Source organism: Platalea leucorodia, assembly GCF_965183815.1.
Source record: "Platalea leucorodia genome assembly, chromosome: 26".
In the NCBI taxonomy this organism is placed as follows: Eukaryota; Metazoa; Chordata; class Aves; order Pelecaniformes; family Threskiornithidae; genus Platalea; species Platalea leucorodia.
Genome location: NC_138848.1, coordinates 764,012 through 779,827, shown reverse-complemented (window position 1 = coordinate 779,827; position 15,816 = coordinate 764,012). Strand labels below are relative to the sequence as shown.

At 56.9% G+C, this 15,816-nt stretch overlaps 1 protein-coding gene across 1 annotated transcript in view; it reads right to left on the bottom strand.

Moving 5' to 3' along the window:
- Window positions 1–14,741, bottom strand: part of BICRA (BRD4 interacting chromatin remodeling complex associated protein) — a 36,425-nt gene extending 21,684 nt beyond the window's left edge. Inside the window, exon 1 of the mRNA XM_082333591.1 lies at window positions 14,681–14,741. The gene's annotated coding sequence lies outside the window, so the exon portion shown is untranslated. The remainder of the gene's footprint in view (window positions 1–14,680) is intronic.
- Between the last annotated feature and the right edge of the window lie 1,075 nt (window positions 14,742–15,816).

Genomic DNA, 15,816 nt, shown 5'->3' with positions numbered 1-15,816 from the left:
CAAGGCTGCTGACGTCCTGCCGGCACCCAGAGCGACGCCAAGAGGTACGGACGTGCACGCGAACCTCCGTTCTGCAAAAGCTGTTGTATTTCCTAGCCCGTTTTGGGGGGGGAAAAAAAAAAAAGGTCTTGAGAGCGATCACGAGGTAACAGAAATAAGTCACGATTTAAAGACGGACGAGGCAAAAGACGGAACCGTTTTTGTGAAGTTTGGCTTCCACGAGCTTCGCTGGAGCTCCACGTCTACCAGGCCTGAGCGCTTCTCCTCCAGCTCTCCGAAACCAGTCACGGATCCAGTTCTGGCCCAGCTCCCTCCCTTTCCCCCAGGGCCGGCGTCACTACGGGGAAAGAGGAGCAGGGAGCACCAGGGATATGCGGGACCAGAAAACGAGCAAGAATCACGCAAAAAAACCCCACAAGAGGCTCCAATCCTCCACTGTTTCCAACTCTGTGCAGTCTTTTATACCACAGCGAGGCGGAAACGTTGTTAAGCCAGATGGAGGCAGCGGCAGCATTTACGTCCCGTTTACACGGCCGTTAACGACCGGCGGCGTGGGTGGGTGAAGCGCCCCAGGCCGATGGGCCACAGAGGCAACTGGGCACGGCTACCCGGGGAACGTCGTCGGCTAACCGGGCAGCCAGCGCCCGCGGCTCGCGCCGAGGCGGCGCTGGAGAGAGCCTGCTGCTGGAGAGAGGCGAGACGTCAAAGCGCCGCTTTACAAACCGTCGTTTTTCTGCCGCTCCTGCCAGCGGATCTCTGGGCAGCCCCGGGGAGAGAGTCCAGCCGAAAAAGCAGCCCCGGACGGCGGGCAAAGCCACCTCTCCGTCCCCGGCCGCGTCGCTCAGCCCGCCAACCAGCGGCGCCCGAGCTTTTATTCCTTACTTTATTCCTTACTCGCAGTCGCAGCCTCGTCCGTCAACGCTCTGCTAAGGCGCGGCCACCTGGCCGGGGGTTTTTCCCCCCACCCCTGCTCTTAAGACAAAACAAATACAATTTTAAAATACACGCACGCAACTTCGAAGCCTTAAAAACGGCTTTCGAGGGGACCCGGCTGCTCCGAGAAACGTAATTTTCGGAAGCCGCTGAAGTCACTTCAGGAAAGTTTTACTCGTATTGAGCAAACGCTTCTTCCCTCCAGACAGAATCCCTTTTATTCTCTCCACGTTCCGTGCTCCGACCGCAGAGTAAGATCGAATTACACCTAGCGCACAAAGTTTATATCCCCGACACCAATTAAATGTTTTCTTTTCGGTTTTTAGAGGTTTTATTAACATTTACTTTTATTCCTTCGATTTTCCCAGGCTTCCTCTGGCCGAGGTCATTGATAAAAACAGGCGAGAGGCCGCTGAAGAGCGGGGTCTGCGGAGAACGTCGGCAGCGCTTTAGAAGATGAGGGGTTTTTTTGAGCCAGGAAAACCGAACTGGAAAAGGATGGGGGAAGAGCGAGGAGAGGATATCCAAAACCGCTCGCGAGTGAATTCACAAAAAACAAAGGCAGCGAGGGAAGCACCAAATATTTCCTCGGCGCGCTCTTTCACGGCGTCAATAGTTAATTTATCACCGGCCTCCCGAGAGAACAGCGGAAGAAAGCAACTGGGAAAAGAAGTCGGTAAAAGGAAGGGAGCCCGCTGAAGTGTCTCCTGCCCGGGATCGGTTGTTTTGCAAGGTTTTGTTTCTCTCCGGCTTCAACGGCCGAATTATCCCTGCGACCCTGGGAAAGCCTCCGCAACGACCACCGGCGATTTTAACAGCTCCTCCGGCCGAGGGACGACGTACGCGGGGCTTGACCGAAAGGGAGGTATTCTGGTTTATATCGGGATCCGCTCCAGAGCTGGAGGTAAACCACGAAACCAAAATTACACCAGTAACGCGCGCTGCCAGGCACCGTACCGGGTTCTAAGAGGGGCTCGGTCACCGGCGTCGGGGCCTCTCCGGACGGAGGAAAACCCCCGTTTATCTGCACGTCGCCATTAACCGAACTTCTGCACTTTTTCCAGGCTCGAGGACGCGCAGCTTACGCTCCGCAAGAGCGGGGAGAAAAATCAAAATACCCATTTTTTTTGACAGCTCGAGGCGCGTTCAGAAATCACGTTAGCAACAACAGGAATTACAAGCGCGCGCGCGTGAAAAAGGGAACAGCCCCTATTTCTCCGGGATCGCCCTCTTTTTTCCAGCGTCCCGGCAGATTTATCTATTATGCAAAAAAAAAAAAAAAAAAAAAAAAAAGAAGGTGCGCTGGGCGGGGGCGAAGGGCAAACCTCGCAACAACAAAAGCGTCTTCCGGGGAAGAAAGCTGGAAATGATAATTTCCCCGTAGGGCCTGCATTGAGGGATTTGCAGAGTCTGCAAGAATCCTGCCGGGAATCGAGGAAATCTCCATTTCAATGCAGGCTCTGCCAGAGGACCTGCAGGAATGCCGCGTCCTCTCCCAGCTGCCTTCGCCAGGCTTTCTGCGGCCGGCAGGATTCGAGGCAAGGATTCCTCCCGAAATCCATCCGGTGCTCGTGTTTCTAAGCAAACAAACCCCCAAAACAGAAACGAAACCACGTATGTTTTATTTTCGCGGTACTAATAAATATTTGAAATATAAACAGTTACGGGCATTTTTTTTTTCCCCCCTAGCAGAAACTTAAAAAAGGAAACAGCCCAGATTCTGAACATACCAACGACAAATGTCTATTTTTAACAGATAAACTTCGAATTCGCGCTCCCACATTTTGCCACTCTCCCAACGATTTCTTAACCCGTTTTATTTTCACCGTTCGGTACGCGTCCCCCACTGACTCGATCCAGTCACCTCCATAAATCCCTCTCTGACCGTAATTATAAGGCAGCCGGCACCGCGCCGGAGGATAAGGTTATACGTGAAAGCCCCCTCGAGCGGCGAAAACCCTGGACTCGTTTTGGAGCCTAGCGGGCAGCTTGGAGCAATAAGGGAAAGGGCCCCCGAGGTCCGACTGACGCCCCAGCACCGCCACCCTAATTAGGCCTCCATCCAGCATCCAGAGGCAATTAAAACCCCGTTTTGACCCACAGCATAAACAAACCCCGCTGCTCGGAGCGCACCTCTCCGGGTGGAGGTTTTTACGACCGCTGTTCCTTAGCAGAAATATTAAAAGGCTTCGGACCTACCTGGGGGCAAGCCCTGCTCTTCCCGCCGTTTTTCCATCCCATCCCGCTACCGCTCCTAGGGATAACCCTCGTTGGCCCGACCCCCGCCTGGCCGTGACCTCGTCGGGACCCCGCTACGGCAAGGGCCGGGAGGAGAGCGCTCGTGTTTTACTGACCTCTTGCTTTTAGCAACCCTCTGCCAATTACGGGTAGGAGGCGAGACACAGAACATATCTGCTTTACGCAGTCAGACTGTAAAGGAAAAAATAGAGAAGGGCTATTACGCCGGCTACCCCAGCGGCCGAACGAAAAACCCCCAAACCGCGCGAGCGCGGGGCTTTTAACGGCAACGGGGTCAATTTTAAGCGCTACGGAGCCAGTTTGAAAAGCCAAGAGGGAATTCAACCGGCAACCAGAAACGCAGGCGCTGCAGCGGCACTGTCCATCATCTGCGCTCAAAACCGACACCCGAAATCCGGAATTCCTCGAAACCCTCCAAGCCGAGCGCGCGCGCGACAGGACGTTATTTCCCCTCGATGTCGGTCTGCGTTCGTAAGAGGCGCGAGTAAATGATTTAGGCTGCGAGCGCCGAGGCCGAGGAGGCAGCGTGCTGTCATGGATACGAGGCTGGTGGGATGCAGAACTGACCCCCTTACCGAAGCCAAACCTCCCCGCTCCGAACACCCACGCCGCAGCTCTCCGCAGCGCCAAACCAGGCGAGACGCATCCAAATATTCTCGTTCGATTAAGAACGGAAAATAAGGGGGTAAAAGCGGAGCAGCGCGAGCCTTGTTCTGCTCCGGAGCGTTGAGAAGCCGCCGGGAATAGATCGGTTGCCGTTCTTCAGCACCAAAAGGGATCCTACGCCGGGCACCCGCCGCCAGCTCGCATCGCTGGACGTTTAAAGCGATAAACGAGCGTCGCGCGTACCTGAATTTTCCCTTCTCAGGGAAAGCTGGGAATACGAGGGTTGGAAATACGCTTATTTTCAATTAAAGGGTTAAGATCGGAATTCCCTGCGATAAAACCTGCTAGGCGTAAGGAACAGCAGCGGCTCTTGCAGAGTTTAAACAGACCGAGCATCTAACCGTACCAGAGCGAAAGGACAGAGAAGGGTACCGCAAATTCCCCAGAAACGGCCCAAGCCTGCGCCTATCTTCTAAAATTAATCGTCCCACCCTGTCCCGGGTAACGCGTGCTGCCCTCAATAAGCGGTTCTCAGAAGCGGGGTGCGTGAATTAGCTCCCATCTCGCTTAATTCACGCGCGCGCGCTCCGGCCGTAGGTCCCGCTAACGCTTTCTGCTGCTCCTAGAACAACAACAAAACCACAAACCCCTGACAGTTTGCGTATTCTGGAATTTAGTCTGAACAAGAGGAATTGGGCCGGTGATTTTAGCAGTTCCGTTACCAGCTACGGCAGCTGATCGCTAAGCTGTAAGTTTTCGGATGCACCGATTTATGAACATCGTATCGCAGCTGACTACCTAGAAATACAACGCCAGGAGTACAATAAACACCGTAGAATTGTCTGTGCCTCTCATCGTTTTCCTATCGCCCAGGAGTTAGCAGAAAAATTTAAGAAGCGCTTGCTCGCTGTGACCGACGCCGCAAACGTATAAAGCATTAAAGAGCCTGCAGCATTTCGCAGTGAGTTAAGCTCGAGTCCCTCCCGTGCTGGGAAGGGCACCGGCAATATTGCGCCCATTTTAGAGATTACAGCACTTTTAATAATTCCAGCCACGAGGAATTGGGGTTTGCAGCTTCCCCTGAAACTGGAGTGCCCCGTTTCCTCGAGCTTCACTGAAACCCCCCATCTTTCACTACGTAAGGGGCGACCATCGCATTTTTGAACAGGCTCCGGCAGTTCCAATCCCACGAATCTCGAGTAAACACGTCAAACTCGAGGCGACTAAGATGACATTTTTTACGTTAAGTACTCTCGTAAGAAGCTCCGGAGCCGCCTGTCTCTCGCCGCACCGCAGAATTCCTCCTTGCACGCTCCTCAGGACGTCTCCGTTAGGATCAGCTTCCAAATACCCGGATAAATACCACGCTCCGCGTTCATTGCGGCGTTCGGTACCGTACCGACGCACGCGTTGAGGAACGCACACCAGCCCGATCTCGAAACGCTCCGAGCGGTCCCAGGGCGCTTTACGTTTCTTATTTCTCACGGGCAAGGCGAGCGAATCGGGTTCAGGAAGGTTCGGATTCATCTCCAGCCCTTCGGGTGGGTGTAGCGGGAGCCTCGTGCCCGCTCCTCCATCCCGCGGGGACGGGAGGCCAACAGCCGGACGGCCCTGCCCCGACTCCCGCAGGAACCAAAGTCCACGCGCCTTCCCGCAGCGATTTCTTCTTTTAAGCTACAAAGATTACGTGGGGAAGGAAAACGATTTTCTAACTCTTTCCGTAGACGCTCTCGAGCGGCGAAGGCAAGAGACTCGTACGCGAGCGATTTCGCACTTACGTCCTCCCTCCCCGGGCAATTATTCTCCACGACAGAAAGCCGATTCCTAATTGCACGCCCGAAGCTCAAAGCGTCTCATCGCCGTTTCCGTTTTTACGGGCGGAGGATCCGAGAGCGCGCGGGACTCCCCGCTTCCCCGCCGAGGCCGCCCGGGGAGCGGTGGGAAGAGGAGGAAGACCCCGACTTCGGCTCCCTCGCGCCACAGGCAGACGGCGGCTGCAGGTCAGGGCCGCTCGAGAGCCACCTTGGACGTTTCTTCCTACGGCAGCACCGTTAAAAACAAAGTGACGATATTTGCGTACGGTTTTTAGGTTAACTATTACTCAAAAAACGATTGAATCCATCAAAGGAAGCTCTCCTCCTCTCTCGCGTCACCGTAATTCGTTCGGCATCGAGGTGTTTTCACGCTCTTCCCTCGGCGCGGGCAGGAGGGACGAGACACCGCCGCGCCGGGGACGCTGCCAGCGCGGCCCCGGCCCGAGGCGGCGAGGGGAAACGTCCCGTTTCTGGGTCAGGGAACCGTTTTCCTCGCGGCGGCGGGGACTCGCACCGTCCCGGGCCGCCCGCCCTCCCCTCCCCCTGCGCAGGATTTACTTGGAGCTCGAAATCATTTCCAGACTCGCATTCCCTCGACCGCAGCGGGAGGAGGAGGAGGAGGAGGAGGAATACAATGGGAGGCAAAGTGCTGGCTTTTCGGGGAAGGAGGGGGAAACTTTCCGGGGCTGGAGAAGAGGATGCAGGAAAGGAGCTCGGCAAACGCTTGCCGCGCGGAGGAGAAACGCCGTTCCCGGCGGGGAAACACCGCTCCCGATTTACCTAGCCCCCGAGCAGCCGTCGCGGGCTGTTTTGCCCTGCTTTTTGGTTCAAACTTACGGACGGCGCTCATCATTTTGTCGTCCGGCGTTATCGTGAAGGTATTTTTCTGCGAGGGAAAGGTGCGGCAGCCCGGCCTCGGTCGGCAGAAGAGGCGAATCGGACGGGAAGGCAGGTCCTCCCCAGGGCTGCAGGCACCTCCGACAGCAGATGCACAAAACCGGGGCGATTAATATGAAAGCGGGGCGCTGGGTTTTTTTTTTTAGGGGGGCAAATTTCAGAAAGAAATAAGAGAAAAAGGAGAAATACACTCAGCTACACACAGGTATCGCGTCTGAACCCGTACTATCTCCCCAGAGGCTGGCTGAAAAGCCTTCAGTGGCAAGCGCTTTAATGGCAACCGATTAGAAAAATAAAACGCTGACAGTTTTCTTAAGTTCTCCAACAATTTCAAAGCATTCTCTCCAGAAAACGCCCGACAAATCGTTGTCCGAAACGAGCCAAAAATAAAAAAAAAAAAGCTTTTTGCAGGTGAATGCCTCCTCACGCGCGGATCTATGACCTTTCCGTGGAAACCACAACGAATGTTTCAACTGCTTATGGTAGCAGGAACAACTTTCCAACACGCGCTGAATGTAAACTAAAGTATTTTTGCCCTCCGCCTGCAGCCAGCCCGTCCTACGGCCTCGGCGGCTGCTCCCGTTACCCACAGGAGAGTTGTTTTTCGCGGCCGATTTTTCAGTTCTCTCCGGACAGCGGTGAGAACGACAAAAATCGGGTGAATTTGCTGCCGGAGAAGGCGAGGAGCAAGGGCCGGGGGGAGCCGGGGCCCAAAGGAAAGGCAGCTCAGAGGGGGACAAAGCTGCCCCGAAGAGAGGCAGCCCTCGCCGTTTCGCATCCCTCCGGAGCCAGCCACCGCGCAAACAGCTCCGGTTGTTACGCCGCGGCCGCGGGGAGCACGAGGAACGGCAAAGGCATCTTTCGCCCTCATTAGCTCAGGCCTACGGGAAACGGGCAACTGAATCCTTCCAAGTTTTGTCAAGTCCTCGCCCGGCCACCGCTGGCCAGGAGGGAAACAGGGCCCTGACGGAGGAAGACGAGGCTCCCGCTCGCACGAAGGCGGCGCCGCCAGCTCCAGCAGCGCGCGATCGCCCCGGCTTTAACTCCCTGTTTGAGGATTTTGAAACGTTTCAGCTATCGGACAGCAAGAGTCAAGACAAATCCATGCCGTCACCGAGACCCAAACCGCATCCCAACAGCCCCGCCGCTACGTACAAAACCCGAGCGCAATTCAGGAGTTTTGGGTCGCGGTTTCCGCTTCTTTGCTGACAGGGAGGGATATTTGGGGGGGGGTTTGCTGGGGTACGATCCGGACAGCGTTTCTGCGCGCCGGGCGGGCCAGACGGCAAGGCAGGCAGCCGAAAGTCGCCGCAGGAGGGATCCGAAGCTCTCGCCCGGGTGCGGAGCGAGAGCCGCGGCGCAGGATGCTCGCGCGCCGTCTCGCGAAACCTTTTCTTCTCTCGAAGGGAAAGCGGCAGCTCCGGAGAAAGGCTGCCCGGGGGAGAGCCCTGCCTGCGCCGGACCCCCCTCTCCGCCTGCGGAGACGGGACCTAACTCGGCGCAGAGCCCGCAGGCATCTCCCAAGCGCGGGTACTCCACGCGCCCCTGGCCGAGGTTTCGGGGACGGCCAGCGGTGTTTAAAGGACGCGGTGGCAGGAGCGAAGCTCCCCGTACCTCCCTCTGGTTCGTTACCTCCTCGAGGAGACAGCTACCCCCCGCGGAAAGCTCCTACGGGGAACACCCAACGGGTGCAAGCTCCGCAGCCGCGAGCTAGCCACGGCAGGGTCCTGAGGCCGAAGGGGCGCGTCGCGGGTAGCCCGCGGCTGACGGACGACGTCGCGCGTTACTCAAGAAAAGGGAAAGAAATAACGCTGCTGCACCGACGGCCTGCGGATGCTAACGGGGCCAAGCAAGGGCCGACGCCTTTGCCTCGACACCGGGGCAGCGCCTCCGAACTGGGGCTTTTTGCGGCCCAAACTCACTTTGAACGCGCGGGCGACGGGAAGATTTGCTCCCGGAGTCGCTTCCTTTATCACGGAATAGGGAAAGATGCAGCCTCACCCGTAGCCGATTTACAAAACCCCTCCTCAGGCTCTGTGTCAGAACAAACGTAATTCCCCGACTGCGCGAAGAAATGAACTCTCGGCGAAAGGAAGAGGACGCCGGGGGAGAGGGGAGAAGGCGCAGGAGCGGCCTTTGGAGCCTGCTTACGGCGGGGCGGGCGAGGGGCGCTCAGGAAGCCGCGGCCCCCCCGTTTATTTAGGGAGCAGGTACGAAACGGGCAAGAAGAACAAAAGCTTTCCCCGCTCGGCTTCGCCAACAGGCCTGGGCTGGAAGGACCACCTCAAGAGATGAAACGATAGCTCAGTCTCCATAGCAATCACTTGCTCCGCCGATACCACCAATAAGATTACCGACGGGCGGCCGCCGTCCTCGCGACGGGGACGGCTCAAGCCCCGCTCGCACCGGAGATTTTTGGCACGCGTCGCTATTTTGCCGGTGGATTCTGGCAGAAAGCGGCAGAAATCTCCCCTCTCCTCCGCGCCTCAGCCTCCCTTTGCGGGTCCGAAACCGTTTCTAACCCCGCCGAGGACGGACGGGGCGTTTATCCTCAGCCTACGCTAACTTTTAGCGTTAGGGGGCTGTTAATCGAGAAGTCCTGGTGGACTCAACGAAGGGAAGGCAATTAGCTGGCCGTGGTCTCACAGCTCACCTCCCCGAAGCCCCCGGGAGCCGGGAATTACGGGACAAGCTTCCAGCCGCGCTGTTTTAGTACCCAAATCACGGTCAGAGGGGGGGGAAAAAAGCCAGCGCAACAGGACCGAGACTGCGTACGAAGCCGCTCGCAGGCCAACAGCTGTATTTTAAAGCCGCGTGTTTTGACATTAACACACCCGTTCCGATGAGACGGCAGGAAAAGGTTGCGAAAACGTAAAAAGAAAAAGGCAGGGGAAGAGTACGCGCGCAAAGCTCGCCGGTTCATAGGGAAACATCAAGCTCCGCACCAAAATACCTGTAAAAAAAGTCGGAGCGCGATAACAGAGCGGCTCACGCCTGCGATGGCAATCTGCCCATTGCTTAAATCAAAAATTCCACTCTACTACAGGATAAAACGTCGCCGCTACCGAGAAGGATCCTACTCTGCTAACGTGACGATTTTGAGGCCGTATTTTCGGTGTTTCTCTTTCCTACAGAGGCTTAATTTTAGCACGAAGTCTCTCGCATCGTGAAAAACCAAGTGGAAAGAGAGGCCGAGTCACCAACCATTCCCCTCGAGTTTTTTTTCCTTGGGGAAAAAGAGGAGAGCGCTCTCCAAGTCCAGCCTCATCCACGCCACGGGAAACAACGTCACGCGAGACAACCGGCATCGAGCCCCCAGGAACGCTCCACGTACAACACTGCCACGCTCCAGATGCCCTCAGACTCACAGAAATAGCCTCTTTCTACTCAAAAAAAGCCCCCGCGAGACACCGAAGGACTGAATCCCTGCGGGATGCGGTATTATTTAGGGATCCCCCGCAGCGCGAGACGCAGAAGCGAATCCTTTTCGCCCGCGGAGATTCCCAGCGAAGCCGCGGAGCCTCGGGGAGAACGCGACATCGCCGGAGCGAGGCGTCAGCTCGCAGGCACGGAGGATGTTTACTTTATTTGTCGCCAAACCGTTTTCTGGTGCAAAGTATTTCTTTCGCGCACGATGGGCCCCGGAGATGATTTCCCCTCTGGTTTTTATTAAAGTGACGGGAAGAAAGGACTCGGTCAAATATATCGTCGGCGAGAAAGAGGAGAACGGTCGTCGCGCGCTTTCAGGTCACGGGATTTCTCCCCCGATATCTAAATCGCCGAGTATTTTGGGAGAGGGAAGTGTGAACCTGTGCAAATCGCGTTTTCTAGGGGAAAGCTGCAGCTCTGTAAAAAAAACCAACAACGTATATACCTACAGCAGGCTTGCCTTTCAGCCTCCATACTCTTACTCAGGGGCTACTAGCCAGGATTGACTTCTAGCCCCCACTCTTACTCAGGGGCTACTAGCCAGGACTTGACTTCTAGCCCCTACTCTTACTCAGGGGCTACTAGCCAGGATTGACTTCTAGCCCCCACTCTTACTCAGGGGCTACTAGCCAGGACTTGACTTCTAGCCCCTACTCTTACTCAGGGGCTACTAGACAGGATTGACTTCTAGCCCCTACTCTTACTCAGGGGCTACTAGCCAGGACTTGACTTCTAGCCCCTACTCTTACTCAGGGGCTACTAGCCAGGACTTGACTTCTAGCCCCTACTCTTACTCGGGGGCTACTAGCCAGGACTTGACTTCTAGCCCCTACTCTTACTCAGGGGCTACTAGCCAGGACTTGACTTCTAGCCCCTACTCTTACTCAGGGGCTACTAGGCAGGATTGACTTCTAGCCCCTACTCTTACTCAGGGGCTACTAGACAGGATTGACTTCTAGCCCCCACTCTTACTCAGGGGCTACTAGACAGGATTGACTTCTAGCCCCCACTCTTACTCAGGGGCTACTAGCCAGGACTTGACTTCTAGCCCCCACTCTTACTCAGGGGCTACTAGGCAGGACCTTACTTTCAGCCTCCATACTCTTACTCAGGGGCTACCAGGCAGGACTTGACGTCTAGCCCCCACTCTTACTCAGGGGCTACTAGCCAGGACGTGCCTTTCAGCCTCCATACTCTTACTCAGGGGCTACTAGACAGAATTGACTTCTAGCCCCTACTCTTACTCAGGGGCTACTAGCCAGGACCTTACTTTCAGCCTCTATACTCTTACTCAGGGGCTACTAGGCAGGATTGACTTCTAGCCCCTACTCTTACTCAGGGGCTACTAGGCAGGATTGACTTCTAGCCCCTACTCTTACTCAGGGGCTACTAGCCAGGACTTGACTTCTAGCCCCTACTCTTACTCAGGGGCTACTAGACAGGATTGACTTCTAGCCCCTACTCTTACTCAGGGGCTACTAGCCAGGACTTGACTTCTAGCCCCTACTCTTACTCAGGGGCTACTAGCCAGGACTTGACTTCTAGCCCCTACTCTTACTCAGGGGCTACTAGCCAGGACTTGACTTCTAGCCCCTACTCTTACTCAGGGGCTACTAGACAGGATTGACTTCTAGCCCCCACTCTTACTCAGGGGCTACTAGCCAGGACTTGACTTCTAGCCCCCACTCTTACTCAGGGGCTACTAGCCAGGACCTTACTTTCAGCCTCCATACTCTTACTCAGGGGCTACCAGGCAGGACTTGACGTCTAGCCCCCACTCTTACTCAGGGGCTACTAGCCAGGACGTGCCTTTCAGCCTCCATACTCTTACTCAGGGGCTACTAGACAGAATTGACTTCTAGCCCCTACTCTTACTCAGGGGCTACTAGCCAGGACCTTACTTTCAGCCTCTATACTCTTACTCAGGGGCTACTAGGCAGGATTGACTTCTAGCCCCTACTCTTACTCAGGGGCTACTAGGCAGGATTGACTTCTAGCCCCTACTCTTACTCAGGGGCTACTAGCCAGGACTTGACTTCTAGCCCCCACTCTTACTCAGGGGCTACTAGACAGGATTGACTTCTAGCCCCCACTCTTACTCAGGGGCTACTAGCCAGGACTTTACTTTCAGCCTCTATACTCTTACTCAGGGGCTACCAGGCAGGACTTGACTTCTAGCCCCCACTCTTACTCAGGGGCTACTAGCCAGGACCTTACTTTCAGCCTCTATACTCTTACTCGGGGGCTACTAGACAGGATTGACTTCTAGCCCCCACTCTTACTCAAGGGCTACCAGGCAGGACTTGACTTCTAGCCCCACTCTTACTCACAGGATCGGAGCCAGGCTGCGTACGCGCGCGCAGGGGACAGGGAGAGATCAGACAAGCGCATCGCTTTACAATTTCACCTATTAATGCTCTGAAATAAAGAACGCGTTTGGCTTTAAGACAGGGGATGCTACGATAATTGGCATCCAAATAAACCAACGAGGCTACCATGTTTTAGTCTTGATGCGTCCAAGCGTCCCTAGCTGCCTGCTACGAGAAACGCGTCTACGACAAAAAACATAAAAAGGGGTGAACTTCCAGCTCCCAGCTGGCACACGGATCGGCGCCGGAGCGGCAGAATATTTGGCAAAAAGGCAGGAGCTCGGTCGCTGCCGAGCGCGGTCGTGGAAATGCCACGGGGGCCTGAGCGCGGCCCCGGAGGTACGGCCGGGAGGGATCAAGTCCTCTCCTCTTTCGGGAAGCGGAATGCTGCTTCCCCTCCTCACCCCTCCGTCTAAAAAAAGAGGGAAGAAAGCGAGGATGGAGAGGCAGCAACTCGACGCCGAGCGGTTCCAGAAGCTGCGTGGGTCTGGGCTGTAAGCGGGCGACCCCGCGGCAGCAGGAGCTCAGAGGCAGAGCGGGGCTTTCGATAGCCAAGGATGCGATTTGTTAAAAAAGAAAAACCCAAAAATCAACAGATTCGGGACGGCGAAACGCTGGCTGCCAGGGGTTTGAGAGGAATCGCTCACCCGCCTGCTACGCCGAAGTTAACACCAAATGGTGCTGGGTAACAGTCAGGGTAAAGGTGTCCCTGTTACCTTGTCCTCTCATTCTAGAAATAAATAATAATAGTAGTAATAATAATAATAATAATAAAAAAATCAAAGATCACAATCAGTTTACGTGTCAAAGAACTGACAGCAAGGAAGTTCAATATTTTAGTGTTCAAATGTAAGCAGAAAGCGTCAACGCAGACACCGGGGACGAGGAAGCAGCACAAAAATGACATCGTTACGGCAAACACTCGCCCCGAGCCCCTCGGCACGGCGCAGGCAGCTCCGACGGGCGCCGCGGCCGCAGAAACACTCTCGAGAGCACGGTTTTGGCCACGGCCATTTGAGTCCGTCCCGCAGGACGAGTCTGCGCTTGATATCGAGTCCTGCTGCACCTGAATTCGGGGGGAAAGACAAACCCAAAAGCCCCCCCCCCCCCCCGTGCCTCAGTTTCCCTTTGGGTCAAATACCCCTTCCAGCCGCTCAACTACTACTGCTCAGCGAAATAAGAAAAGCGACGATGGTGAACAGCGCGTCCAGGCATCCAGAGACTGAACCAGCACCAGAAACCCAGGAGGGCAGGTGGGACAGACGGAATTAGCCAAAACAGAGGGAAAAACCACCCGGAAAGGAGAGCCGGCGCGCTGTATTCGAATATCAAGAAAACTACAGAGCCCACAGAAACCAAAACCATGACCACACGCCCGGAATCGTTTGCGCAAAAAGGCAAAAAACACTATATAAATGGTAAATACGTTTCGAAATTAAAGCTGCGAGCGGCAGACGAATGAACACCAGAAAAGAACGTGAAGAGCAACGAACTGTAGTTTATTCAGCGGATGTATTTTTAATGCACCGAGGAAAAACTTGGGAGCTATACCGCGTCGCGAGGCACCCGCTGAACACCAAGAGCCACGTCGTTAAGTTTTACCAGCAGAACCCCCCCGCCGCAGGGTGTTTTTCCCCCCCCCCAAAAAAGCGGTGCGGAGGGGCGAGCTCTGCCTCGCAGCAGCAGCAGGCCGGAGCCCAAGTTTGCCGTTTCCCAGGCGGGGAGCCGCGACGCCTCGCCGGGGACGGAGGTTTTTAATCCTGACATTGCAAACCCTCCGCTGCCAGACCCATCCCAGGGCATCCCTGCCTCTTCCCCGGGAGGAGGAGGAAGAGGAGTGGACGAAGAGGGCGGAGGGGGGGGGGGGGGGGGGCACCGAGGCCCGGCGGCAGCTCCGCAAGCCAGACGGCAACCCCGCAAGCCAGACGGCAACCCCGAGCCACGGCAGCCTCTCCCCGAGCCCTCCCTACCCCCCCCCCCCCCCGCCGGCTCCGAGCCCGGGAGGAGGCGGCGACGAGCTGGGCGCTTCCCGGAGGCGGCGGCGGGGACCGGCGGAGGGAAAGGGGGGGGGGGGGGGATAGGGCTACGGGCGCCCCCCTTTTTGGGGGGCCGTAGGGGTGCGTGTGGGGGAGAACGGGGGTAGAACGGAGGGCGACGTCTCCTTTTGGGGAGGGACATTGTATTCCGGAGACGTGACCCGCCGCCGCCGCACCGGGAGGCTGTCCGGGGGCGGCGGGGCCGGGGGGGGGGGGGGAAGAGGCGGCGGGGCGGGTGGTCGGGGAGGGGGCGGCCCCCCCCCCCCCCCGCCCGCCTCGGCAGGTAGCGGAGTTAAAGCGATTTAAAGCGAAATCGCTGCATTGTAAAGAAACTCACCGTGATGTTTGAGCAGCAGTCGGCGCGGGGTCTCCCAGACATCCCCGCACGGGCTCCGGAGGCAGGACCCCGCCGAGGCACCGACACATAGGGGTTCGCCGCGCTGCCTGATCGCCAGCCCCGCTCCCCGCTCGCCACCCGGGGGGGGGGGGGGGGGCCGCCGCGGGGGGGGGGGGGACCCCGGCCGGGGCGGGCGAAAATTAACGCGCACCCCCCCCCTTCCCCAGGCCTCCCCCCCCCCCCCTCCCCGCCCGTATTTGCATACGCCACGCCCCCTCCGGGCGAGGAGCGGCGCCCCGGGCCCGGCCTTGCTAGGCCGGGCTTAGCCGCGCTACGAAAAGCTCGGCTTTGCTAGGAAAGGCCCAGCAAAGCCAAGGTTTCCTCCCGCTTAGGGGACGCCCCGGCGATGGGGAGGACACCCCCCCCCCCCCCCAATCCCACGCGTGAAACGGGGGGTGGAAATAAGCCGGGGGCCGAGCGGGAAGCCCCCCCCCCCCCACCCCAAAAGCGGGGGTTACCTGCGGGGCGACGCGGCCTGGCCGCGGGGGCGGGCGGTCGCCCCCCTCGCCGTGGGTCGTCAGCGGCAGGATCGGGCCCTGCGGGGGGGGGGGGTGGGGGGGAGAAATTAATCATTTTATACCCACCAAAAGCAGAAAAAGAGCACCCGGCAGCGCTCACGGCCGGATCGAGACTCCCCGAACCCCCCCAGCCCGCGTCTTTTTCAAAAAAAAAAAAAAAGGCTTTAATTTCAAGGAAAGCTCTGCCAAAAGCTCGGCACCCGTACGGCAAAGCCGCCGCTTTCGGCAAAACCCCCAAACCGGGCCGGCCACGACCCGCGGGCAGCTCTGAGGACCCCGTTTTTTAACTCCTGTTGCCTACGGGTTTTTTTTTTTTTATAGATAAATAAACCCATAAAACGCCCTCGATCACTGTGAATACACTCGGGGCCGTGTCACCCGGACAAAGAACACACGCGCAGGACACCAAAAGTACTATCGGCGGAGCAAGAGGAGCGACGAGGGGCTGATTTACGTCGTCGAGCGGCGAACGCCTTTCTCGGATAAAGTTTGTTGCCTAGATTGTGCCGGCGTAAATAATAAAATAAAATTTCTCCGGCTAATTCCCGAATCCTGGCT